This window comes from Ursus arctos, unplaced genomic scaffold (genome assembly GCF_023065955.2).
Source record: "Ursus arctos isolate Adak ecotype North America unplaced genomic scaffold, UrsArc2.0 scaffold_6, whole genome shotgun sequence".
Taxonomy (NCBI): Eukaryota; Metazoa; Chordata; class Mammalia; order Carnivora; family Ursidae; genus Ursus; species Ursus arctos.
The window spans coordinates 28,018,888-28,046,118 of NW_026623078.1; positions in this window are offsets into that span (position 1 = coordinate 28,018,888).

A 27,231-nucleotide genomic window follows, 5' to 3' on the forward strand; every position below is an offset into this window, starting at 1 on the left:
CTGGATCGCTGCTCAGAGCACCATAGGTGCTTAGCAAATGCATTTGTGTTTCGAACTAAGGTGAAAATAGCTGTGTGGTAATGGATGGGTGACTTAGTCTTTTTTTTTTAGAGGTGAAACAAAACGGCAATGAAAAAGGTATAAGATTTAGAATTTCTTTTTATAGAGTCATTAACATTTAAAAATAGGTTTTGAAAGATACTATGAGGACATATGTCCATCATCAGAGTGAAGGAAATGTTTTATCTTGAAGCTTGGGTTAAAATAGAGTAGAAACCTCAGCTTCTAGTCATTTTCTTTGTTTATAAATAGCTTTATAGATTTGAACACATTTGTTCGTAGGGAAAGATGGGCAGCTGAAGGAATGCATTACTCTGTAATCTATTATTCGTTATTCTAATCATTCAATTTTCTCTTCTTTTTTAAACTATAATATATAGAAATCTACTCTGTTCCTTTTATGAAGAAGTCAAAATTATTAATTAGATCATGAACAATATATGCTTTGATCACTTAAGAGGTGCCACATGTACAAATACAATTTTAAGTGTCCTTGGCTAGATGAGGTTAAAAATACAGAGAAGGAGAATACTAAATCCCCAAACCTCATTTTAGGACATTTAGCTTCAACTTGTCTTCCACGCTAAACATTGTAAGAGTTCTGTTATAAATAGTGGAAGGGTACATTTCATATTTTAATCTCTTTTCCCCTTAGGGTAAGGTAAATATATAATTATAGAAGAAAATTAGAAATAATGGCAGAAACAGATTATCAGTATTATAAAAATTGAATATTCAGATATTGATCAAGTTCATTATAAATACCAGCTTCCATTTAAAAAAATGTTTTGACTCATTTTCCTCATTTCCACTGAGGAATATTTCTTTAGAATTCAGGGATATTAAGGATCTTCATTTCATGGTTGCATAAAAAGTGACCCAGAAAGTAGAGTGACTTATCCAATATCCCATATTTATCTGGTGGCATTGCTGGAGTGTCAGACAGGTACCTGCGTGAGCAGTGATTTCTAACTTAGGCAGGGGCGGCCCTCCATAGGAAGTTCCAGTGAATGTCTGGTTTGGGGCCAGGATGTGGAGGGAGCTCGTCAACGGTCATGATGTGTGTCATACTGCTGCCCAGTTTCGATTGCCCTGAATGCCCACATTTTTACTTTCTTCTCCGGGCTCGTGCATGGGTGATGGAGGCAGAGATGGTAGTGAGCTTGCCACCAGAGTTTGTGATCCCCCTGCAGTTCCAGAGAAGGCCTTTCATACATTACATAATTCAGATTATATTTAAAAACCAAAGTTTGGTTGAATAAATCAATGAAGTCTAGCGATCCTTTGTCTTTTTCTGCCTCCTGAGGATGGTCAGTTTATTATCTCAGGAACAGACAATATTTTGAATGTTTTTTTCTTTTTTAAGGATGAGTCTAACGAGTATGATGAACTTCTCATATAGCTAACGCATGTATAATCGTGTAACAAGAGACTCTTATTAAAAACGGTCTTGAAACAAGTTCTTAATAAAAATGTAAACTTGCTTAGGAAAATAAATTAATCATGCACACTGACTATTTAATATTGTAATTAGGTGTATAGATAGATGCATCATCGATGTGATACTAACACTTATTGGTCATGAATACATCATTCATGGCCACTGATACTGTGAGGATCTCACTCTGTTCTTATTAATGCTTTATTGTGGAAAGGTGGAAAGTTCATTAGACCACATGTATGTGTGTGTGTGTATTTTTTTTAGGCTAAGCTAAATGTTTCTACATTTTCATTCTTAGCTGTTTTCTCAACACACAACGGTGTTCTTTTATAGATTTAGAAAGAATTAGGGATGGCGTTGGAGGGAGAGACTGAATTGCAAGAAGGGAGCCTTGGGGTCATGTGAGGGAAAGGAGCAGGGGACAGCAAGAAGGGAAGCTCATTGGATATAAGGATGAGACCTGAGAGCAACCCGAGGGGCATTTGAGGTCGTTACCTCACCGGTTACCTCTCGTCACTTCTTCAGTATCATTACAAAAAAATTCAAAATTTAGTAGCAAGCAAGGTCAAACAGGACTAGAGGAGGATGCTGTTTTCTTTCCATTACAGGAAGATCTGCTTTCCTTCACTCAGCCTTTATTGCTTTTCTTGCTCTTCCCCTTTTCAGCCCTGTTTCATCTTTCCATTGCTTGCAGCTATTGTTTGTGCTGTCTGTGGGGTGGAAACAATGACTCTGATTTTAGAACCGGAGCCCTGGTCATATACGAGTGAGCACAAGAGTGGCTATATCCCTGGTTTCGAGGGCAGTTAATCTGGCAGGCAAACACCCATGGAATAGTCTTTCAAAAGAAGAAGAAGGAAAGAAAAGAAAAAACAGGATAAGCACTTCGTACCAATAAATTATCTGACTTCAAGGGTGCTTTGCTAAATAGACAAAACCAGTCAAAATTCGACTTCTAAAAGATCTCATTTTGTTCTGATCAATTTGAGGAAAAAACTCACTGATTTCTACGGTACTTCTTTCTCCAACAAACCATTTGTGTGTAAAATTCAGAAGGATACATGAAGTGGTTCGGGACTGGGAGTATTTGGGTGGGGGGTGGGCAATGTGGATTCTATTTTGCCATGCTGTTTAGTTTTAATGCCAAATTGTTTTATGAAAATCACATTGTCCCGACTCACTCATGCAGAATCTATTTGGTTGGAGGTCACGTTGGTTTACATTAATATTATTTCCATTTTTGAATAAATCAGGATCTTTTCAGTGGTTTAATAGTCTGTTTTAAGGAAGCATTGTTCCATATATACCTCAAAGGCTCATAGGACTATTATTTTTCATGTGTGATATATTTATTTGTGTTGGTTTGCATGGATATAGCGATGATTTGCATGGGGAAATGAGGAGATTTGTTAAAGCATTCATCTCTGTTAAGCATGGTAATAAATGTTTTCTCCTTAGTAAACATAAATTCCTATGAAGAAATTCAGTGGATGGTGTTGGTCATATCTTAAATTTTGAGTATGCTCATTTCCTGCCATTTTTCTCTCAATTGTGTTCTGACTGTTAAATTCCCTTCTGCCAAAAGTATTCTTAGAGATGGAATCCTTTTGAGTCTATGAAAGCAAATATAAGGTGTCTTTTCTTTAAAACATAAGAGCAAAGCAGCTCAAATGAAGGATCTGTAAAAATAGAAAATGATTCTTTAAAATTAATCTAGAAGCAGGAGATAGATCAAATGTTTCCAATTTATCTTGGAATTTGACATATGGCCTATTTACAATAGAAGATAATTGGGGTCAAACCCAATGGCCTTGTGGATTCTTTTGGCCACCCACCTCGCTTAGGGTCGACTTCACAGTGTCAGGTAGCAGGTGCTATGGATGGGCAACTAGAGCCAAACTCATATTTTTAAATCATTTTCTGTAGGACACATCCATGCTTTTTTTTTTTTTTAACTTGCTGTATTTCTTAGCCTAAACACTGTGAGAGTTTTATTCCACTCTCACTAGGATAATTAACCCTCACTTGCTTCCATCTACTGTTTGAATTTAAGTACACCTCACTAGATAGGATCCTTGACCACCTGTGTTAAGTATTAGGGTTTTCGTGAGATACTGAAGTGGACAGAAATGCAGAATTATGGTCTCTGAAAAATTTCCTTTGTCTGAAAGATGCTACTAGATGAATAGATATTTTTGCTAGGCTGTTTTTAGTGAAAAGTTGCCTCAGGTACTAAGTCCTGCATTCCCCTCCTCCATTACGCAAAATACAAATGGCAACGAAATCTAGTGCCATCTTTACCTTATCATTAAATAGGATATTCAAAGAGCTACTAATAATGGGAAACCTGACTTTCCTCAAAACTTCTATACATCATAGAGATAGGCAGCCCGTATAGGTGTGGCTCAGAGGTATACAAGTCAGGGTAAATGTGTGCATGGTGTGCATGTGTTGGGGGGGGGTGTATGTAATTACTAGAACTGCTACTAGCTATTGAGGCAAGAAGGACTCCAAAGGTTATTTGGGGCTAGTTAAGATTAATTTCATCATCACCTCTGCCCTTTCAAAGCAGTACCACTGGGATAGCCTTTAGGTATGGTGATGTTACCCTGTGCGCGTTTGCACAATAGTTTAGCCCTCGATCCAGCCTCAACGTGTACACTTTTATGTATACGTACTTAGCTCTGAGAATCCTCGGCTTTGCCGTTTTCTAGATGGAGGTGTGAAGATTTTAAGTGAGTTAGTTTTAAATAAAAGATCTGAAGGAAAAGATCTGAAATGAACACAAAGTATCTCTCATGATATTTTAAGCTAGTTTCTTTTCCTTTGAATTTCAAAGTTTATTGATTCCATGCCTAATAATGAACTTACATAGGGTATAATTTTTATTGAATGTGAATGAACACTCAATAGGAAAGTTTAACTGGCATCATCTTTTTCTTCCTGTTTACATTTTAATTCATTTAACAAGTATGAAATGAATGTCTACTAGTGAGTCAGAAAATAGATGGCATGCATGCTCCTATCTTCTCCTCTTAAGCTCAGAGCAGACATTACCAATCAATCATCTGCAGTCTCTCTTGGTGGAGTCTAGTTGTGAATTCATAATGTTTTTCAGTGTCCTTCCCCAGGCAGACGCTGCCACTAACCTGGAGGTAGGAAATAAGACTTATTTGTCATTCCTAATCTGTTATTTACTCCACACTGTGCAAGGTATTATAGAGAAACATGAGTATAAAACGTAATTCTTTAAAGAACTTATAATCTACTTAAGGAAAACCAAAAACAGATGAAACAATTAGAGAGCAGCATAAGGCTTCAAAATTAAATTTAAAATGAATTGTAATTAGAAGAGGGAAATATTTTAATCATCTGGCATATATTTAACCAAATAGCAGTGATAATGTTTTGTTTATTCTGATATAGTAGTTCCAAATTTGATATGTTCATTTCTTCAATTTATCGACAACACAGGGCATTCGGATAGCACTTAAAGAACATCTCTGCATCCTAGCACACAATTTCTTACACATTTTGAAGATGATTTTGTTTTCTTGGTTTCTTCGTGTTTGCTTCATTTCGGGATTAACATGGCTGATGAGTAGAAGGTAGACGGCCTAATCAAACATTGCGATGTGTTGTTAAATCTCAAGGACTTCAAGTGTTCGTGTTCAGAGATGTCTGTGAAGAGCTAGCTATAAAAAGCTGAATTTATAATAAATTCTCCTTAAATCAGATTAATTTGGAATTTGTAATAAGTTGATCAGGTCCTGGGTGGATAGTTACCAGTATGCTAAGTAAAGGACTTAGAAAGGACTTAGTAAATAAAGTTATAAGATAAATTCCTTAATTATGTAAGAGAACAAACTTTTAAGCAATTTTAGAAGCATCTACATTAACTTTTTACAGAATAATTGCATGTAATCAGAGACTTTCCTTTTAAATACTCTTTTGATATGGTAATTATAAGTTTTTCTACTCATTAGTAGACTGTGAGCCTCTCTAGGCATTTTTTCTTGGCTCATTCAAATTCTGTTTGTACTTAGAAATAATATCACATTTCATTAAAAAATTTATAACTCAGAAATTATGTAAATTCATTGGCTTCTTATACACTGTGAGATACTACTTTGGTGTTGGTGGGGTTTTTTTCTTTCTTTTTTTCCTTTAAAAAAATCATTTCCCCATCATACTTTAAGCTCCAAGAAGAGGCACTGAATCTTAAAGGTCCTTTGGAATCTTTTCCAGTGTTCTGATTGACCTGCATATATACTGATTTCACCTGTAAATCAGGTGTCTTCAAATTAGAAATCTAATGGAGGGGGGCACCTGGGTGGCTCAGTAGGTTAATGTCTACCTTCGGCTCAGGTCATAATCTCAGGGTCCTGGGATCAAGCCCCACATTGGGCTCCCTGCTCAGTGGGAAGCCTGCTTCTCCCTCTCCCTCTGCCACCCCCCGCCAGTCATGCTTTCTCTTGCTTTCAAATAAATAAATAATAGAAGGGATGGATGGATGGATGGATGGATGGAAGGGAGGGAGGGAGGGAGAGAGAGAGAGAGAGAGAGAAAGAAAGAAAGAAAAAAGAAAGAGAAAGAAAGAAAGAAAGAAAGAAAGAAAGAAAGAAAGAAAGAAGAAAGAAAGAAGGAAGGAAGGAAGGAAGGAAGGAAAGAAAGAAAGAAAGAAAGAAAGAAAGAAAGAAGAAAGAAAGAAAGAAAGGAAGGAAGAAAGAAATCTAGCTGGCATTATGGTCTTAGCTCCACTTCCTCAGGAGTGAAGTTGTAGAAAAAATATGAACTTTGAAGTCAATCAGACCTGAGACCAAATCTCTGGTTGGCCAGTTACTCTCTAGCTGTGTAAATGTAGAAACTTCATTTATTTCCTCACTAATGAAAAGAGGATGATTCCCACATCACAGGGAGTTGTTAAGTCAAGATTTAGTGTAATAATTTTCTAAAGAATTTCACATTGGGCTTATATATTGGTTAATATATATAAAATATATATTATATACATATAATATATATATTCATTTCCTTATTTACAAAATGAAGATAATATCTACTTCACAGCATTCCAAAACCAACACAGTATTTAGCATGAGACTCAGTAAATACTAAATTCCTTTTCTCTTATTTTCCCTACCACTTTATCATCAAACTAGCTCCAAGTAAGGGGAGATGTAGCACTAAGGGGAACAATATTGTGAAATACTAGTACTTTCTCATTTACCAGTATTTGGGCTTTGAAATAGTTTTCTTTTCTGGTCTTATGTATAAAACCAGGAGACCGAAACAGATAGTTAACTACAAAATTATATTCTAAGATTCATGTTCATATGATTAGCAGTCAGGAGTCTAGAATCTAGTATAGTGGAAAGTCAGGGTCAGACAGATCTGTATTTAAATCTTGAGTATGAATGACGTAAATTCTGATTCCATCTTTTGGCTCTTTCACTTGATAGCTGGGTGAGCCTCCTGAATCCCTCTGAATCTCTGAGTCCTCATTTGTAAATGTCAGGATAATGTCCTATCTTACAAGGTTGCTATTAGGAGTAAATGAAAAAGTTATATAAACTATCAAGAGCACTATTGTTCGGTGTTCAGTATAGAACACTCTTCAATGATGCAAACGTTCTCTCTGTTCTGACCAATATGGTAGACACTAACCACATAGGGTTATTAAGCACTTGAAATGTTGCTAGTACAGCCAAGAAACTGAATTTTAAATTTTATTTAATTTTAATTAATTTAACTTTAAAGTACTAGCTGTTTAAGAAATGCTTATGAGTCTCCCTTTTGTGGTCTTTTTGTATCTTATATTATTCATTAGTATAAAGTTTTAGAAGTCTAATACTTGAACATAAATGCTACTGAAAGTCTGTGCTCCCCCAAAATTCGTATGTTGAAACATAATCTGCAACGTCATGGTGTTAGGAGGCAGGGCCTTTGGGTGGTGATTAGGTCATGCAAGTGGGGTCTTCATGAATGAGATTAGTGCTCTTATAAGAGACCCCAGAGAGATCCCTCACCCTTTCCATCAAGTGAGGACACTGAGGAAACTCCGGTCTATGAACCAGAAAGTGGGCTCTCTTTAGACACTGGGTCTCATGGTTCTTTGATCTTGGACTTGCCAGCCTCCAGAATTGTGAGAAATAGATTTCTGTCGTTTATAAGGCATGCAGTATATGGTATTCCACTATAGCAGGCCAAAGGGACTAAGACAGTAGAGAATAAATAACATATAATCCATAGATTCTTTTCCATCTGACCCTTCTCCCACACACAAAACAGGAGCCTAGAGAAGTTTATGGGGCTGAAAAGGCTGATTAGGTAGGCAGTGTCCAGGGGAGAAAATGAACGTAACAATGTGCAGGTCATACAAGCACACCAATCCAAAGAGGCAGAGAGTCCAGTAATGAATGGAGGAGGACAAGCCAGGGGCACCAGGATGAAGGTGCAGGAATTCCCTAATCACAGGGCTTTTTATGGGAGAATGGGGAATTAGGAAGGCCAGCTATTTTCAGTGGGGCATTCACTGATTTGGGGACTCAGTACCAGACCTAGCAAGAACTGAGAACTGGATAATACTTTGATTAGCAAGAGCCTAGAAAATTGAAATTATTTCTCCATAGTCACCCAAGTGGTCACTGGTAGATCAAGAGTTAGTATTTCTTCCAAATGAACTAGTTATTGGACAGACGTAAAAATAGGCCTTTGGTTTTTACTGATGATGGTTTTACTTACTGATGGTTTTTACCGTGTTCACGCAAGTCATTCCAAGGAGCGCTGCAAAAGCAGGGACATCAGCAAATAACAAAAGGAAGTTCTTTCTGAGATAATTAATTACAGAAATTGTAGCCATGCAATGGCTCAAACTTCCCTAATCCCCAAATCTAATTTTTATAATCCTATCAGCAGTATCACCTTACATTTCCAGTGAACAATCTAATAGTAAAGAATGATAGTCGGATATAAAATTATCAAGACTTCACTGCCTTTACAAAAAGCATTAGAAAGCATTTACTGGCATGTTACGAGTATCATAAATAATTAAAATACATCTACTTATTAAAATATCAGAATGGATAGTGATGTTATCGCCTAGTTGTTTATTTCCTCGTGGTCATTTTTAAAATTCGATAACTTCCAGAAGTTAATTGTCATTAGTGCAAAATGGAAAAACATATGTGATTAATGGGTTGAAGAAAGAAAAAAATGGGGCATTGATTGTATGTTTTACTGAAAGACGGGAATACCAATTAAAGTCCTCTTTAGAAAAAAACAATTCAAGAATGAGTCAACGTTTTGCTAACACTCCTTTTAGAGATAATTATTTAAGTTCTACTTTTGAGTGGATTACAGTTGTAGCCAACTTTGCAATGCTGGTTAAATCTAAGTCTTTGTGAAAAACCATCAACATGAAATTTAAACTTCGAACTTCAAATACTTTTCCACTTGTCTTAAAATTAGTAGCTTCAATCAACACAGAACATGTAATCCAACCCTGACAAACTGTGAATCAAGAAATTCTGATGGATTTACAAATCATTTCTGCCGACTATAGATAACAACCAGCATTTGATTTTGAGCATGTATGAACACGTTGGACACCTGTGCATTTGAAATCACGTGTACATGTACATAGAGTTTTAAGTTGAAAGAGACAGCTAATATCATCCAGGCCAGCTTTCAAATTTTACTGATAAGGCCTAGAGTCATGTTCCTCAAAATTTAGCATGCACATAAATCACCTTGAGATCTTGTTAACATGCAGATTGTGATTCTGTGGGTCTAACAAGCTCCCAGATGGTGCAAATATTGCTGTTGGCAGAACCATACATTGCATAGCAAGAGCCTAGAGAACCGAAGAACTTGTCCGAAGTCACAGAAGCCAGAAGAATGAGGATTAGTGTCTCTGTCCCTTTCCTTCCCTCCCAACCCCCCTTCCTTTTTTTTTTTTTAATTTTAGCATGTGTGGCACAATAATGAAGAGTACCAACTTGTAAGCAGCCTAGCTTCAGTCCTACCCTCAGCACTTAACCTTACCTTGTTGTGATCTGGCACAAGTCATAGCCTTTCCTTTCCCTGTTTCTTCTTTTGTAAAATGGAGGCAGTAATAATAAAACACGTCTTCTTAGGTGGCATAAGAACAACACGATTCATGTATGGGTAATTAGAATAATGCTGGCAAGTAATAGGCATTTAATAAATGTTAGCCTCTATAATTATGATTATGATCAGTATCCCGTTCTTTCTGCCACATGGCAGGACCTCACTCTAGCAACCTAGGTAACAGACGGTATGGGAACAATGTCAGTCGGTTGTCTTCTTTGTAGGGAAGATGAGATGCATGAACAACAATTTAAATTATTTTTGCCCTAGGTGATTGTTTTGATAATGCAATTATATTTGAGTGGGACAGTGTGTGAAGTATTAGGAATTCATTTCAAATGATCAGGAACTGATTCTGGTAAATAGAAAAGCTGGCCAGTGTTTCTGCAAGGTCGCTCCACCTTCCTCCGTCCTGAAAAGTGATGGCCCTTTTTGACTGATGCAAAGAAATTTTTTTCAGTCTTTCGTTACGCAGAGGTAGGGATTGCATTTTTGAAGGGATTTGCCAGCGCGTAAACTAGAGCTAGGGGAGCTAAAGAACAGATCAGCTGCTACTGAAGTTCGGGACGCGCATCCCAAAACACACCACTTTGGCATGTTGATTATTTTAGCTGAAACACAAATGTTTAGGAGCCGGAGATGCAGGAAAGACTCTCTGACCTACACTTTTCTACCTAGAAACAGGCCATAAATTTTCCCATAAGAAAGGAGCCACCCCCCCCCCCATTCCAGGAAGGGAACATCCTTATGCCCCTCAACTGGGAATGGATGCTGAAATGGATTTATACATTTACTAAAATAACCCTTATCTTCACTAGTAATCCCTACCTCCACGTGTCTCCTAGTTGCTTCCCCGCCATTGGCTGTCCCCAGATGAACCCCTTCGTCTTGTCAATTCTTCACAAATGTATTGTTTCTTCTTCTAAAAGGTGGAAACTTCCTGCTCTGGTCACTTGTTCAGGTCCTCACTCTCTCGTGAAGGCTCTCGTGTACGTGTAAAAATTTAATAAAATCTGTATGCTTTCCTCCTGTTAATCTGTCTTTTGTCAGTTTAATTCTTAGGCCCAGCTAGAGACCCTGAGAGGGCAGAGGAGAATTTGTCCTTCCCTGCACCACTGTCATAAACTTGAAAGCAAGATTCGCTATGGATAAACCAAAGCAGAGAAATGACTGTGAAAAGAAGTCATTGAGAAAGTCTTAGGGAATCAGCTTTGTTTTATTTTTTGATTGTTTGATTTTGGAATTTGCTGTGGAGTCAGCTCTCCTGGGTTCTTCAGAACGGTGAGAGAATTAATGGGGCACCATACTGTTTTTCATTGTTTCCTGATGGGAGTGTCTTCCAACAACTTAATTGCTCCTATTTTGCTTTCCCCCGAGCCACCTAATTTTTATCCATGTCCTTAATTGCTCCTGCCACTGGCACCATATGTGTCAGCCACAAGGAACAATGTCAGTATCACTTGCGGCAAGACGATCCTCACTCCAGGTGGTTTCAGGGCAAGATGAACAAAGGCAAATGAGAAAGTAATTTATTTTTTGAAAAGCCAAACGCCAATTCACTAATGGACAATTAAAACTATAACTGTCACACCTACTCAAATATGTATCACTAAGAGTTGTGCGGATGCAGACATTCTGGTCTGCGTGACAGTTTCAGTTGTTATTGTTACTTATAAGTTAGAATTTGTTAGAGAGTAGACTGATGTATAAGGAAAGCCACATCGTATCCAAAGAATTCTTGGTGAGTAAAGGCTCAGAACAAGGAAAGTTTTTAATTTGAACAATAATAGTAATCTAAGCTGGGGCTCCAAATGGGTGAGCCTATTATGACTTTAGAGTAGTGCATTATTGTGGACCTGAAAATGAGGAGAGTGTCATTTAATCACATTAGGTCAAAGATAACCCTAACTTCGTAGGGGACTATCACAATAATATTCTAGCATATCTAGTCATTTGTTCAAGGACATAGTTCCTGAATCATAGGGACGTTAGGAATTTACATTTTACTTTGTGTTAAAAGCAGATATTAACACTTTTACATTGACAATTTTTGTGCATGCATCTCTATTTTATAATTTTAGTTAGCTGAACATATTCTTATTGATTTTATAACATAATCCAGAACCTAAACTAATAGTATTTATTAAAATTACCGTGGTATTTACACTAACATTTTATTGTGTGCTTGAAAAACCACAGGCAAACATGTATTAGTAATTTGAATCCATTTGTGAAAATGACATAGATTTGACTATATTTGAATGGCCAGGATTTTATTTATGATATTGCTAATATCTTATTTTCCTAGGCTTTGGACCACATTCATATTCATAAGTGCTGAGAAGTTTGAGGTTGTATTATTGAATGTAAATGTGATTTTTTTTGGAAGATGATAAGGAATATATGGCTTTCCAGCAAAACACACGCGTGTGTGCGCACACACACACACACACACACATGCTTTTTCTGTTTCAAAGATACAAAGAAAGGGTTGTCAGGGGAGTAAGCAAGATGGCAAAGTAATTTTGAATGATACCATGTCCTTTAAAACAAATCATTGAAGTCGTGTCAGCAAGCAAGAAGTCCGTATACTAAAAAAGCAGTACAACTGAGTCCTCTGTCAGTAATTCATCTGACAGTAATTCATTCATTTGTTCATGCTTCCACCCACCCACCAACCTATGGACCAGGCTTTATACTGGGCTCTACACAAGTTTCTATAAATGAAACTTGGTCCCCTCTATTGACAAGTATACAGTCAAGACTGAAATATTGTTTCATCAGTTCAGCAATAAATATTTCCTTAGGACCTTGGGCTTAGCTTATTCTTATATTATTATGTAGTTTGATCCTTGAACTTTGCTTTTTGTTTACCATAGCTCTAATTTTTTGGTTAATGCTTTCCATTCCTTCACCCTATCATCACTTCTTACCGAATTTCTCTGGACACATTTCTTGATAGGCAATCTTCTTAGTTTTACTCTTTAATTTTTTTCTTATTATGTTAATTCATGAATTGAGTTACTTATTTCTACCTTCGTTTTTTTAAATGAGATGTAATCGACATATAGCATTGTATGAGTTTGAGTTGTACAATGTAATGATTGGATATATGCATATATTGTGAAGTGATCATAGTAAGTGTAGTTAACATCCATCACCTCACATGCTTTAATTTTTTTTACTTGTGATGAGAACTTTTAAGATCTCCTCCCTTTGCTTTCAAATATACAGTGCAGTACTGTTAACCATAGTCCCCATACTGTGCCTTTCAACCCCAGGTCCTACTGATCTTATAACTGCAAGCTTGTACCTTTTTACCTTTGATGTTTCTTAATTGTTCTCTTTTGGACCTCACAGCTGCCTGCTGCTTAGTTATCCCTGCTCTCTTAAACCTCCTGCCTCTCTTGGGCCCCGCTCGTGTTTTACTGGAAGGCATACCATAGAGAGTATGCAAAATGCCGAAGGGGACTGGGGCCAGGTAAAGATGGTGACCGTGCTGCCATAACCATCGCCAGAGGCTGATGTTCGCCTCGCCGGGAAAGCTTTCAGAAGTCACAGCTTTAAAGGATTAGTGAATTCGTCCCAACAAAAAAACTGTCAAAAGATTATCTTGGCAATTGTTTCAGTGTGTAACTTTAGGATAAAAATGTTTTTTTAAAAAAAATTTTAATCAAGTTTTGCTGTAACCTCTTTTTTCAATAAAAATTGAGGAGCTCCACCCTCATCTTTGAGGCTTTGGAGTCAGATTTGTTTGGATGGAGAAACGTACTGAGATGGGCTTTAAAGGGAGAGGAAAAGCCTGATCATATTCAGAAACACTGCACCGTGGTGTCGTTGGGGTGAACTTAGATTTTCTTACTGCCTCTACCGACACGATGAATCCTAGTTACCACTCACAGTTAATGGAATGGCGCTCCCGTTTTTTCTTCAATGTTGGAATCCTTCAGGGTACATGTTGCTGAACTTCTGATCACGGCGTTTGTCAGGATTCTGAAACTTTGGGGCACACACAATTATCCATGCCCCTTTAAAAAATTCAGATTATAGACAGGGCCTCACACCAGACCTACTGAATTCATTTCTCCCTGTGGGACCTGCACATACACATTTTCCGTAAATCCTGTAAGTATTTCTGATGTTCCAGAGGGGTTGAAATCTGTACAAGCTTAAAGAATGTGACTGCGTGATCCTGAAGAAGCCCGGAACACCTGAGAGAAGTAATGGCATGCTAGTAATTTCCATAGGTTTATGGGAAAGGTGATTAGGGGAGTTTAAACTTCTGTAGACTTTCAGGTCTATTAACAAGTTACAAAGCTTCTGTAATTCTCCACAAAGATGGCCATTGATTCCGAACAATGATTTTTCATCACATTTGCGTGCCGAGCAGCACTTACGTATACTCTCAAAGAAAGTTACGTTTTGCCTCGAAAATGATTGATTTTTCATTTTAGTGGAGTTCCTTTCTCTTGCATTACACTCCAGGAAATGTGGGGGGAGGGGTGAAGTGTATTCAGCACGTGTTGCAAGTAAATCACGAAAGCCCTTGCGAACACACCTTAGAGCTGTCAGCTGGCTTATTCTCGAAGAATGGCTCTTTGGCAATGTATGTTTAAGCTGGCGACAATGAATACAAAAAATAGTGTTGAATTTTAACATATGTCATGCACAGGCAATAGATTATTTCACCTGGCTACTATTCATTCTGCTTTTCTAGGTGCAGCAAACATAAACTTTCAAAGAAAGTGATCTATCTATGAACACATGATTTCTAAAAATAGCTAGAGCAACGTGGCGTCTTGCTTACTGTGTTTACTCTCTCCCACTTGGGGGCAGGCAGGTGGAGGAGATCGCGCTCATCGCCCCTTTTACTGTCCGGAGAGGCTCTGTTAAGGGCCTAAGAAATGCAGGCGAGCTTATTTAAACTAATGATTTCAGAGTTAGGCCTACCTAAGCAGCAAATTTTGTTAGTCTCTTCTCTTTTTTCAATTGTTGCATTATCTAAAATAAAGTTAAAATCCATTCAGCCCTTTACAGATGAGTAAAATGGACACATAATTTACTTGATATGCTAGTTGGTGACTTTATAGTGGTTTTTTTTGTTTCGTTTTGGGGTTTTGTTGTTGTTGTTTGTTTGGTTTTAAACTAGGGTCCAGGAGGGAGAACTCACAGAATTTCTTCCTGGTGCTTACGCTCACTGGGTAGAATGAGGTCAGGCTTCTTACCTGCTGCTAGTGGCAAGGGCTTTCTGTTTAAATGCTGGCCGCTGCATCAGATTTCCAGTAATGCCCAGCAGTTCCTTTGTGGTTATTTTAGGAGTGACTCTTGGGAAGGGTTGCTAGTCGCCCACAATTTTGAAGACTTTATCGCTAAATTCTAAATAATTTTTCGAAGTTTATTTATTCTGCAACTATTTTGAGTGCCCTCTGCTCAGGTACCAGGCCCCAAAAGAGGCAGTGAGCTTACAGAAAGTATCCTGACCGCAGAGAAATCACAATCTAGTAGAGAACGCTGACTTGTCAATGACACAAGATTAATCATTAGTAATTTAGAAATATTTTTCTATATGCACGTGGAAATGGAGGCCTATAGCTTCCATGCTGGTGTGACCAGGTAACATGGGATTGGCAGTCTCTGAGAATCAATCCAGAAGCATAAAATATTCTTGGAAAGGGAAATGCCTTCACCTGTGAAGTAATTAATAAGCCCCAGGTGAGGCAGCCCAAACCTGACGGCAACCTCAGGCCGCAGGAAGAGCCCACCCTTCTTAAGAAGTTACCCGCCTTGCTCTACTATCCCTTCAGGTATTTCCCTGGATACAGCACTTCAGTGCGAATTAGAGAGGATTTATCTTTTCAAAAGCTCGTTGCAGGAACAGCTCCTTTCGTGAAAAAAAACAAAAGACTGAGCCCTGCAAATATCCAGGGTGAAGAAGAAATGCACAAAGAGGAGAAGGGTTCGGCAGACTGGCTTTCTCCCTTCCACAGCCAAAGTGGCTTTTGGAGATCGATATGCCCTTTGCACTGCTGCCAAAAGCAAGCAAACGTGCCAAATCATAAACTGTCAAAGGAATAACTACAGGACAGCCTGCCAGGGCCGAGTCGGCAGCCTGGCCAACCGGCTGCCTATTGACTGCGTCCCTGCGCGGGCTGTAAATCTTCGCCTTGTCACCACGGCGGGGAGACTTGCCCTGGCGTCCTCCCCAGCGGCCCTCACAGGTAGGTGAGTACTTTATGTCTTCAGAGGTGTGAGCTAGCGAGCCTCACTGACCTGGTGACTCAGTTCCCATGCTTGAGTAAGAATTCAGATATGCCAAAATCTAATAGTGTTCTTACTTGTAGATTAATTTCCCGAGGGAGAATGGGCCCCAAACTGTACCATCTTTCAAGGACTCCTTGAGTGGGTTTGGAGGCTTTGGGGGATTTCTGAGAATGTCTGAGGGGTCCCAGTCATGGCAGAGATATAAAATCCATGGGAATGATTTGAAGCTTATTTTGTAACTAGCTAAATATGGGCTTCCATGAAGCAAATGATGTTATTAAAATGTTTTAGATGGGTGTTCAGGTGGGGGGGATAGGGAGAAAGAAAAAGAAGCCTGTTTCTCATGAAAGGAAAACAATCAGTGGTTCTCAAAATGTCCTTCCAAGAAACGAGGTGATTCTGTGGATTTCTATAGAACTCTTATGGAGAGTAGTGAAAAAAGGGCATTGACATGATGGAAACAAACATTGAAATCAGCTAAGGAACCTGTGAACAAACCACAAAGAACTGTTTTTTCAACCAAAAAAAGTTATGTGGTGTGTTGCTTATGATTCTGTGAAATGACAGCACTAGAAATAGAATCACTGTTCTCTAGGACCAGGCTGCTGGACTGGGGACAAGTGGCATAGAATGTGGCAGAACAGGGCTTGGGCCCCTCTTTCAACTCTACTGAAAAAACCTTATACATTGACATATCATTGAAACAGGTGGGGTTCGGGATGCCCGGGATAAAGAGTTTGTTTCAACTTCTGCATATACGTTCATTCATTCAGTCATTCAGACTGTCCGCTCAGTGCTAAGCCCCGGGCTGAGTAAATAAATCACAATGAGAAATCTCACAATCCCTGACCTTAAGGCACCTAGCATCAAGTTAGTAGAAGATAAACTTACGTGTGCGGTTGATGAGGAAAGCAAGTGGTATGGGCAAGGCAGCCGAGAGTGGAAGACAATTGGAAGAGCTCATTTGTGTCTAAGAATTTTATAGCTGTAGTTCTTACATTTTGGTCTGTTGTCCATTTTTTAATGTTTGTGTATGGTGTGCGATGATGTCCAACTTCCTACTTTTGCATGCAAACAACCAGTTGTTTCAGCGCAATTTGTTGGACACAACACTCTTTATCCCACTGAATTGTTTTGGCACTTTTGTCAAAAATCACTTGGGGGGCGCCTGGGTGGCACAGCGGTTGGGCATCTGCCTTCAGCTCAGGGCGTGATCCCAGCGTTATCAGATCGAGCCCCACATCAGGCTCTTCCACTGTGAGCCTGCTTCTTCCTCTCCCACTCCCCCTGCTTGTGTTCCCTCTCTTGCTGGCTGTCTCTATCTCTGTCAGATAAATAAATAAAATGTTTAAAAAAAAATCACTTGGCCCTCAATTTCAGAATGTATTTCCGAACTCTCCATTTTATTCCATTGATCTATATGTTTGTCCTCATACTAGCACCACGCCACCTTTGAATCCTGTAGCTTCATAGTAGTTTTTGAAATCAGGAAACGTTTCCAAGATTATTTTGTTATTCCGGGTCCCTCCCATTTCCATACAAATCCCAGGATCAGCTTGCCAATTTCTGCCAAGAAGTCAGCTGCGATTTTGATAGTGATTGTATATGTCCATTCAGGGAGTATTGTCATTTTAATAGTATGAAGTCTTCCAAATCATGAACATGAGATGTCTTTCTAGTTGTCTTTAAACTTCTTTCAACAATTTTTTGCTATTTTCAGAATGTTTTACATCTCTTTTCTTAAATTTATTCCTATGTATTCTTTTTGATGCTACTATAAATATTTTCTTAATTTTGTTTTTGAATCGTACATTGCTCTGGTATCTAGAGATATACTTGATTTCTGTATATAAATTTTTTTACTTTGCAACCTTGCTGAACCCATTTATTCAATTTAATAGGTTTTTAGTGAATCTCTTAAGATTTTTCTGTATTTAAGATTCTGTTATCTGCAAAGACAGAGAATTTTACTGCTTTCTTTCCAAACTGGATGCTTTTTATTTCATTTTCTGATCTAATTACCCTGGCTAGAACTCTAGTACAATGTTGAATAGAAGTAGCAAAATGGATATTTTGTCTAGTTCCTCATATGAGGGATAAGTCCTTCAGTCTTTCACCAGTAAGTATTAGATTTGTTGTGGGGGTTTCTTTTGTGGATGTCCTTTATCAGGTTGAGGAAATTTCCTTAGATTCCTAGTTTGAGTGTTTTCATCACAAAGGAATATTGGATTTTGTCAAATTCTTTTTTTGTGCAGGATCATGTGGTTTGTCCTTTATTTTATTGATATGGCATGTTATGTAGATTGACCTTCAGGTGGTAAACCAACCTTGCCTTCATGGGATAAATCCCACTTGGTTGTGATGTATAATTCTTTATTCCTGGGTCTGGTTTGCTAGACTTTTGTTAAGAATTTTGGCATCTATATTCATCAGAGATAATGGCTTTCTTTTCTTGTTTTTGTGCGTCTGGCTTGGTATCTAGGCTACATAAAGAATTCTTACAACTCAATAGTGAAAGACAACCCAACTAAAAATGGGTGAAGGATCCAAATAGACATTTCCCCACGGAAGACACAGGTGGCTAATAAGAACAAGAAGTTGCTGTGGGGCGCCTGGGTGGCTCAGTTGCTAAGCGTCTGCCTTCGGCTCAGGTCGTAATCCCAGGGTCCTGGGATTGAGCCCTGCGTTGAGCTCCCTGCTCAATGGGAAGCCTGCTTCCCTCTCCCTCTGCTTGTGCTCCCTCTCTCTCTGTCAAATAAATAAAATCTTAAAAAAAAAAAAAAATGAAGATTCTCTATGTCAGTAGCCATCATGGAAATGCAAATCAAAACCACAGTGAGAGATCCCTTCATTCCCACTAGGATGTCTAGAATCAAAAAGTGTTGGTGAGAATGTGGTAATGCTCAGAAAGGCTTTCTGATAGTCCCAAACTAGAAACAACTTAAATTTTGGTTAACTGATGAATTGATAGATGAAATGTACATGCATACAATGGAGTATTAGTTCTCAATATAGAGGAATAAAGTACTCATATATGCTACAAATTGGATGAACTTGGAAAACATTCTTTTAAGTGCAAGAAGCCAGTCATAAAAAAAACACATATTATATCATTCCATTTATATGAAAGGTCCAGAATAGGTGAATGCAATGAGATAGAAATTGGGCTAGTGTTTACCCAGGGCTACAAGGTGGTGGATGGGAGAGTGGGGGTGGGGGAGAGGATTGTGGATAAATACAGAGTGACTGCTAACAGAGACAGCTCTTTCTGATGACAGTGTTCTAAAATTGATTGTGGTCATGGTTGCATAACTGAATATGTGAACGTACTGAAAGACACTGGAGTGTATACCTCAAAGAGGTGAATTATCTCCGTAAAGTGGTTCTGTGTATATAAAAAAAAGCTTCTGTGAACTAGACATCTTGCCAAGTCTCTCACATGCATTCTATTGTTTAATGACTACAGCAACCCTGCTGGGGAGATTGTTATTACCCTCACTTTACACATCAGAAAACTGAGGCTTAGCGAGGTTAAGTAACTTGTCCCAGGTCACATACCTTGTAAATAACAGATTTGGGATTCAAAGCAGTCAGTGTGCTTGTAAAGCCCAAAGTTAACCACGGACCTCTCCTCGCTGAGAAGACGTCTTCCTTCAGTTCAACTGACCTCTGTCTACCCCATTTTTTCCATTCTATGTCAGACTTTTTGTCTTAGCATAGGGAAAGAAAAATGGAGGCTAAAAGCTATTTAAATAATGTGAGTAGCCTTATAAATTTGCACCTACTGAAGACGAAACAGAATGATCGATGCTGGCAATTTAAGATGACAGTTCAACTCTCCATGTGTTTTTTCTGTATAGACACATTCTTCAAAAGAATTCATGTCTACGAACATTTTTTTTGAAAAGACTGTTGGAGAGAATAGCTCGTTTAAAAACACTGATTTGTGCTGCAATGAATTAAAGCAGAGACATAGGCCCTGTTTAACTTCTCAAAAACTCTTTTGCCATCTGGTTTTCAGTGTCCCCTTAACATAGTTTTCAGGCTATGAAATTCTGTACATCTTTATGAAGCTCAAGAATTGACCTTTGAGAGGGAAAAGTCTTATTTTATTATGCCGACACCACACATCATAACTCTTATTTTGCTTGGAGATCTCATTCAATGTCATCACCAACATGTGCAACAAGAGATACGTCATGTTTATGGCTAGAATATTCCTTTTATTTCCAGTTATAATTTCCCCATAAAATCTCTATTGAAAATAATCTCCATGCAGTCATTGAATGTTATTGCCTGGAACAGAAATACTAAAACAATTTGCTTATTTAGGATCTTGAGTTTTTCCCAGCATTTTGAAGTGTCTCGATCTCTCACAAAATATCCTTTCAGCCAGAGCAGTAGTAATGTAAGTCCGTGGCTTTTCTTGTTGTGTATTTTACGGGATTGTGTTACCTCTATAATATATTTTGTATTCCTCCCATGTGTAATCAGAGTGCAATGGGTAAATAGTTCTATTTGGACTCTTTTCTCCAAGATATTTTATAGCTGTGATTGGTATTTTCTCAAGAGTTGTTCGTTAAAAAATAGAGCAATTTGGGGGGATCCAAGGGTGGTAAAAGGCAGGGTACACAGAACTTGCTCATTATACTAAAGTCCTAAAAATACCGGTACGCCTCTTCACAATCAGATTTCATCGGGCTTCCATCTATCCTCTTTTCCTGCATATATAAGCCCCCTCTTGAACTGGGTAAGCAGGCTGGGAGGGAGACCTTGGCCCAGGAGATCAAGGACAGGAGAACCAGAAGGTCCTGGGGAACAAAATCCAAAGGGTTGGTGGGGGTGGGGCGGGAAGGTTGCAGGGGAAAAAAACTGGCAGAACTAGCAGGATGGGGGCAGAGGAAAGAATGATTTGGGTGATTTCCATAAATGCAGATGACATGTGTAAAGCTTGGTACATGTGATCTGGTGCATTGAAATGAATACGGTGCTGGAGTTGGATCTAGCTAGATTCAAATCTTGCTTAGTAAGCTGGCTTGGTAAGTGATTTAACCTGTCTACTTCTGTTAAGTGAGAATCCTCTTCACCACATTACAGTAACTGTCACTTTCTGAATGCATGTAATACGCTAGACATTTTATATCGATAATCTTGTTTAATCATCAGTACATTCCAATGAAGTATTTTTTGTTTTGCAGATGGGGGAAACAGGCTCAGAGAAGTAATTTGTTTGAGGTTTCCTACGGCTGGAAAGTAATACAGCCACAATTTTCATCCAGGCCTGTTGGACTCCACAGTCCATTAGACTACTGGATCAGAACGACCTGGAGCATATGTTATCAGAGGAATCCTAGGCTCTGCTGTAGACTTTCTGCATTAGCATTTCTGGGAACGGGGCCCAGGAACATGCATTTGAGCTCACGACTTCGTTGGCTCTTCTGCTCTACGTAAGAGTCCGGTACAGCCTTGCTTCTCAAGGTGTGGTCTGTGGTTCAGGACCAACAGCGTCAGTCTCACCTGGGAACTTGTTAGAAATGTAAATTCTCCGTCCCTACCCAAGCCCTGCTGAATTTGGATTTGCATTAAATCTATCAAGGTCCCTAGGTGATTCGGGTACACATTAAGGTTTGGGAACGTCTGATCTGTAGGGTTGTTGCGAGGATTAAACATAATAAAGTGCCCGCCATATCATAGGTACTCAGCAAATGCTCTTTGTTACCATTTCGTTTTTGATCAAGTAGAAGGGGGTGGTCTGGAAGGCCCACAAGTATAAGATAAGATCTAGGGTAACCAATTGTCTTGTTCTCCCCTTCCCTTGGGATCCATGTCCAGTGTGGTTATGCTTCCCAGCTTTCCAGCATACTCCACCCAAACACTTTTTGCTTGAAAGCACATCATACTGTTTTTCTTCTACCAACATATCAAAGGGTTGTGCTGCTGTCGCCTGTCTGCCAACACTTCAGGGTGGAATCACGAGATATGGGTTTGACTCTTGGCTTGGCAAATTATTATCTGTGATCTTGGGTTAACCTTTTTGAATCTCAACTGTATCAGTTATAAAAAGAGGATAATGATGATGAAAATGATGCATTTTATCATACTAAAACCTAAGGGCCCTATGTGTCCGTATTATCATTGGGGTATCAGTTAGATAAGTAAGCAAGGGATAATAGAGAAAAAAGTATTAGAATCAATATTTTCTTTAAAATTTTAAACACTTCAATCCCTGGAGTAAATTTCATGAAATTATCTATTGTGCTCCAATGACAAAAATCTGCTTTTAGGGGCGCCTGGGTGGCACAGCGGTTAAGCGTCTGCCTTCGGCTCAGGGCGTGATCCCAGCGTTATGGGATTGAGCCCCACGTCAGGCTCCTCCGCTATGAGCCTGCTTCTTCCTCTCCCACTCCCCCTGCTTGTGTTCCCTCTCTCGCTGGCTGTCTCTATCTCTGTCGAATAAATAAATAAAATCTTTAAAAAAAAATCTGCTTTTGGAAATAGGGTATACATAAGCTATAATAAAAAATTATGAATGTAAGTATAAAATCACAAAACTTAAAAATTTGTCCTAATCCTTAGGAAAGCATGCAGTCCAAATTCTTGATTTTTTTTTTTTTTTATGGCAACAGAAACAACTAAGTGTCTTTTAAAAATGATGCCAAGCTGGTTAATGGGTGTGCTTGATTTTAATTGGCATAATTGTTTTTGCAAGAAGTTCTATTTCGTTCTACATTTCGTAAGTCAAAACATACCTCTCTTCCCGAACGTTTTGGTCCCTCCCGTGCGATCTCTTCTTGCACTAGCTCCGCCGTTTAGCTGGCTAGAGCTAGCAAGTCTGCAGTGAAACGGAATTCCGTCAGGTGCAGGGGGTGCATTTTGTGATCTTTTTCTCTCGGAAGGACAACAGGAAGTTCCCTTACTCGCAAAGGTGTGCGCAGCTGATGTTTTCTAACGGCCTTTTCATTGCCTTTTGCAGGACACTCTCGGTCCTGGGGGGACAGCGTGCGAGTGTAGATTCAGACAGCGCTTGGAGGAAGAGTCTGGCTCAGTCTGTGATTCCCAGTTCATTCTCTGTAGAGTACCCTTTTTTTTTTTTAACCTCTGTTTCCTACAGCTTTTTTTTTTTTTCTTATTTATTTATTTATTTGATGGAGAGAGAGCCAGCGAGAGAGGGAACACAAGCAGAGGGAGTGGGAGAGGAAGAAGCAGGCTCCCAGCGGAGGAGCCTGATGTGGGGCTCGATCCCAGGACCCTGGGATCACGCCCCGAGCCAAAGGCAGACGCCCCTCCTATAGCTTTTAAACTTCCCTTCCTCAAGAAGGCCTTTGTGGGCCACCAGACTGGGCTAATCCCTCTTCTTTACCTTCTCTGAGTACCTCCTACTTCCTCTCTCAGAATGGATTCGTTGTAGTTTCTTATGCTAAATTCTCTCTCATTGGTGGTTTAGCAGGGGACATTGGGCAGTATCTGGAGACACTTTTGCTTGTCACAACTGGTGAAGTTGCTACTGGTACATGGTAGATAGTAGTCAGGGCTGCTGCCAACCCCTCTACGATGCATGGGACAGCCCCCACAACATAGCTATCCAGTCGGTAGGTAGTTGATGTCTAGTGCTACCGTCAAGAAACCCTGTTCTAGATTATATGGCCACTTCCTTGAGGACCATAGTGGCCAAGCTTGCCGTGGTCACCTGTTTTCCTAGCACGTAAACAAACCTCTGGGAAATAAGGAGCTTTCAATACATGTTCATTGAGTTTTTTAACTCCTTGCATGAGTGAATGAATGGAAAAGGAGAACCACCTTTCATTTAGCGTACTTACTGCGAAAACATACAAATTTGCTTTCAGCTGCAGATATTAGTATTGGGGACGATTGTGTCAAGTTACTGCAGTACTCTGCTTTTCAAGGTTTGGTTGGCAGAATTAATACTAGAGTATTTAAAAAGTTACGCAGATATGAAAAGATATGAAAAAATTATCCCAAGATTAAGCAAGATCATCAAGCTGTGAACCTGGACCATTGTGGTCCCTTCTCCATCTTCTGAGTTGCTTACATGAAGTGTGAATTGGGGTGTCCGTATCAACCTACATTGTGAAGCATTGTAAGAAATGTTTCCATAGACGTGAATGTCCTGAAGGAGATATTGTTGAAAATTTTGCTCATTACATCACATAGTTGTTCTCATTAGGGATTCATAGAATAAAATGTCCTTTGGTTTCTGCTGTGATTCTAACTTGTTTTTATCTTAGAAATATTATGAATTACAGAATTATTGTGTTTCATTGGTGGCTTTGGTGGCTAAGAAGCTTAAATATAAATTTATGGCTCATTTTTATCAAGCATGTAGGGCATGATGCTATGCTAATCTCGCCCCTGGCTGTCTTTTTTTTTTTTTTTATTATTTTGTTTTATTTTTTTAATCTTTCCTTTTTTTAAACTTTTTATCCCTTCCCCTCCCTCCCTTCCTTCATTCTTTCTTTTCTTCTCTTTTTTCTTGTTCTTTCTAAATATGTTTTGTAAGTAGTGTTCTTTTTCTTCAAAAAGGACATTTTGAGAAGTAACTTATTTAGTCTATAAATATTTGAGTGCTTATTTTATTACAACTATAGCTTTTTGACAATGAAATTTACAGCATGCCTCAGACACATAAAACTTTACCAAAACGGTCATCACAAATGATTGTAGCCAGTACTTCTATAAAGTTAAGAGCGTGATACATTCATGGCACTCTGTGCTTGCTGTTTCTGGACCCTAGTCCCAGAAAGCAATCCAAGGATGTTCTTCAGACATGAGAAGAGAAGAAGTGAGGGGAGCATTAGATCTACAGTAATCAAATTGTCTCACAAGTAACACAACCAATTTCCTGTCAACTCAGCACATATCATGGTTTGCCATACATTTAACTGCTTTCTAACCTTTTGAGGTTTTGTTAAATTCAGCTGGATTGGCTGTCCTGTACTTACATTGTATGTGAATGAGCCCCTTGCCAGTATTTCAGGATTCTCCTTGCCTCTGCTTAAAAAAAAAACTTTTTTTATTACAATAGAAAAATAAGTTTTATTTTATTTTATTTTTGAGAGAGAGGGAGAGTGCACGAGCAGGGTGAGGGGCAGAGGCAGAAGCAGAGGGAGAGGGAGAAGTAGGCTCCCTGCTGAGCAGAGAGCCCGCTGTGGGGCTCGATCCCAGGGCCCCGGAATCATGACCTGAGCCAAAGGCAGACGTTTAACCAATTGAGCCACCCAGATGTCCCCCAAAATAACAGATTTTTAAATGCAGCACATTCTTTGTAAAATCTGGGGATGGGTGTGGGGTCTGGAACTGACAAGGAAAGAACAAGTAAAAATCGCTTGTGAATCACTGAGTTGTAGTAACTACTATTATTCTGGTAAATTCTTTCAGCTGTTTCATCCTATGCATGTGCAAGAAAACTTTTTCTTTAATTTTTAATTTTTTTTTAGTGGAAACGGGATATTTTACGTATTCTTCTGCAACGTTGGCATTCTCTTGTTTGGTATTTTCTTTCCATGTCGCTGAACGTCCCTTTCCTTGACATTATCGGTGTTGGTGACTGGATGGAATTCTGTTGCATGGATATATCCTAGTTTATTGGCCAATCCAACATAGCTAGACATTTGTTTCCATTGCAGAGATTACAGGGTGTGTAAGTACACATGCTTTTTAAACAGCTTGATTCTGTAATCCAAAGTCAAAACATTTAATAACTTTAATTGAAAATTTACTTGAGACGAAACACAGAATTCATCCCAAAGCAGGCTGATACAGCAGGGTAAATTTATAATGGACATTCACATTACTAGTCAAATACTTCATATTTAGTTGGAGAAATAATCGTTTAAGGAAATTTAAAGGAATCAAACAATATATGTAGCTTAATTCGTCTTTGTATACAGAAGCTTCTTTCTGGGCTAGGAGCATGAAGTAAATGCTACATCTTAATTTAGAGCCCCATTAGCATCGTAGCTTACAGATCAAGAATTTCAGATGGACGATTTTCTTTTTAAAGCGGAATGTGGGGAAAATATCTTAGAGATTGAATTTCAGTGAACAAATTGTTGATCCAAATTAATGTGCCACTTTCAGGGCATAACAACCCAATCTTCTTTCACATAAAAGAATTAGGAGGACTATTTTATTTTCACAAATAACTGAAAAAGAGGTAGAGATAAAAGAGATGGGGAGGGAAAAGACCGACAAATCCCTGTAGACATCCCTGATTTACAGGTGGGATTCAAAAGTGCCTGCTGTGTGAAAAAGGCACCATTATGAAGAAACTCTCCTCAAATTACTCAGTCAGAAAAAATAAAAAAGGACTCTGAGTGCACCCTTTCAGTATTGTCGCACTGCCACGGCAAATTAAATTCATTCAGGCTGACCTCATGGTATGCATCACTTAAAAAAGTTTTTCTTGCCTGTGCCTCCTCCCCTCAACCCCATGAACGGGTTGCCCTGGAAACATGGGAAGAAGAAAGTAACCGATTCAAGGGCAGTGTTAGTAAACAGCATGGCTAAAATATAATAGAGGAACATTCCAGGTTACTTGGCTGCTGTCTTGGTTTTGGGGTCTGTTTCCTGCTTTGCAACATTTGGTAACTATTTTATTTCTTACATTCGGATATAAAGAGTGAATAAGAACGTAGGGGCCAGAGAGCATTGTTTCGATGCTACAGAAAGATTGGATTTTGACTGACACGTGGGTTAGCTTGAATGGATTTTAGGACCAGGTGTTAAAAAAATTTCCCGAAACATCCAGGAGCTCAGGAAGGACCATTTCTACCCCATGCTGAGATTTGTAAGCAAAGGCTCTAGGAGGTTCCTCTTGTTGGGGTCTTTACTACCGTTGATTTGCAACAGGAGAGTGAGGTCAACATATGGGCCTCGTTCTGGAAGCTCTGAGTCATTCCGTCTGCCCTCTGCTGTGGCTTTTCAACTTTAGTAGCATTTTTCCTGCAGTGTGATGATTAGAACTGCGTATCTTCACCCGCAAGTGGGTCCAGTGGTGCCTACCCAGGGCACCAGAACAGCCCCTGCTGCTTACGTTCTCTGTCCTGGTCATTACTCTCTCGCAGATAATCCCGGTGGTCTTGTAGCACGCACGCAAGTGCATCAGGGGGACATCCCATTGTTTTGGGGGGCACGAAAAGGCCTTGCATAAACTGGACGTGCTGTGAAGGGACTTAGCTGTCAGACTAATTTTGAAATGACCTTTCAGCACACTATACTCCTTAAAGCAAGACCCATGGCTTTTGGAGAGGCTATCAAGCCACTCTGACTTGGCTGGACAGGAAAATCAATGTTCAGTACAAGAAAAAGCCTGTCTTTCTGACCTGTAGTTGACTCAA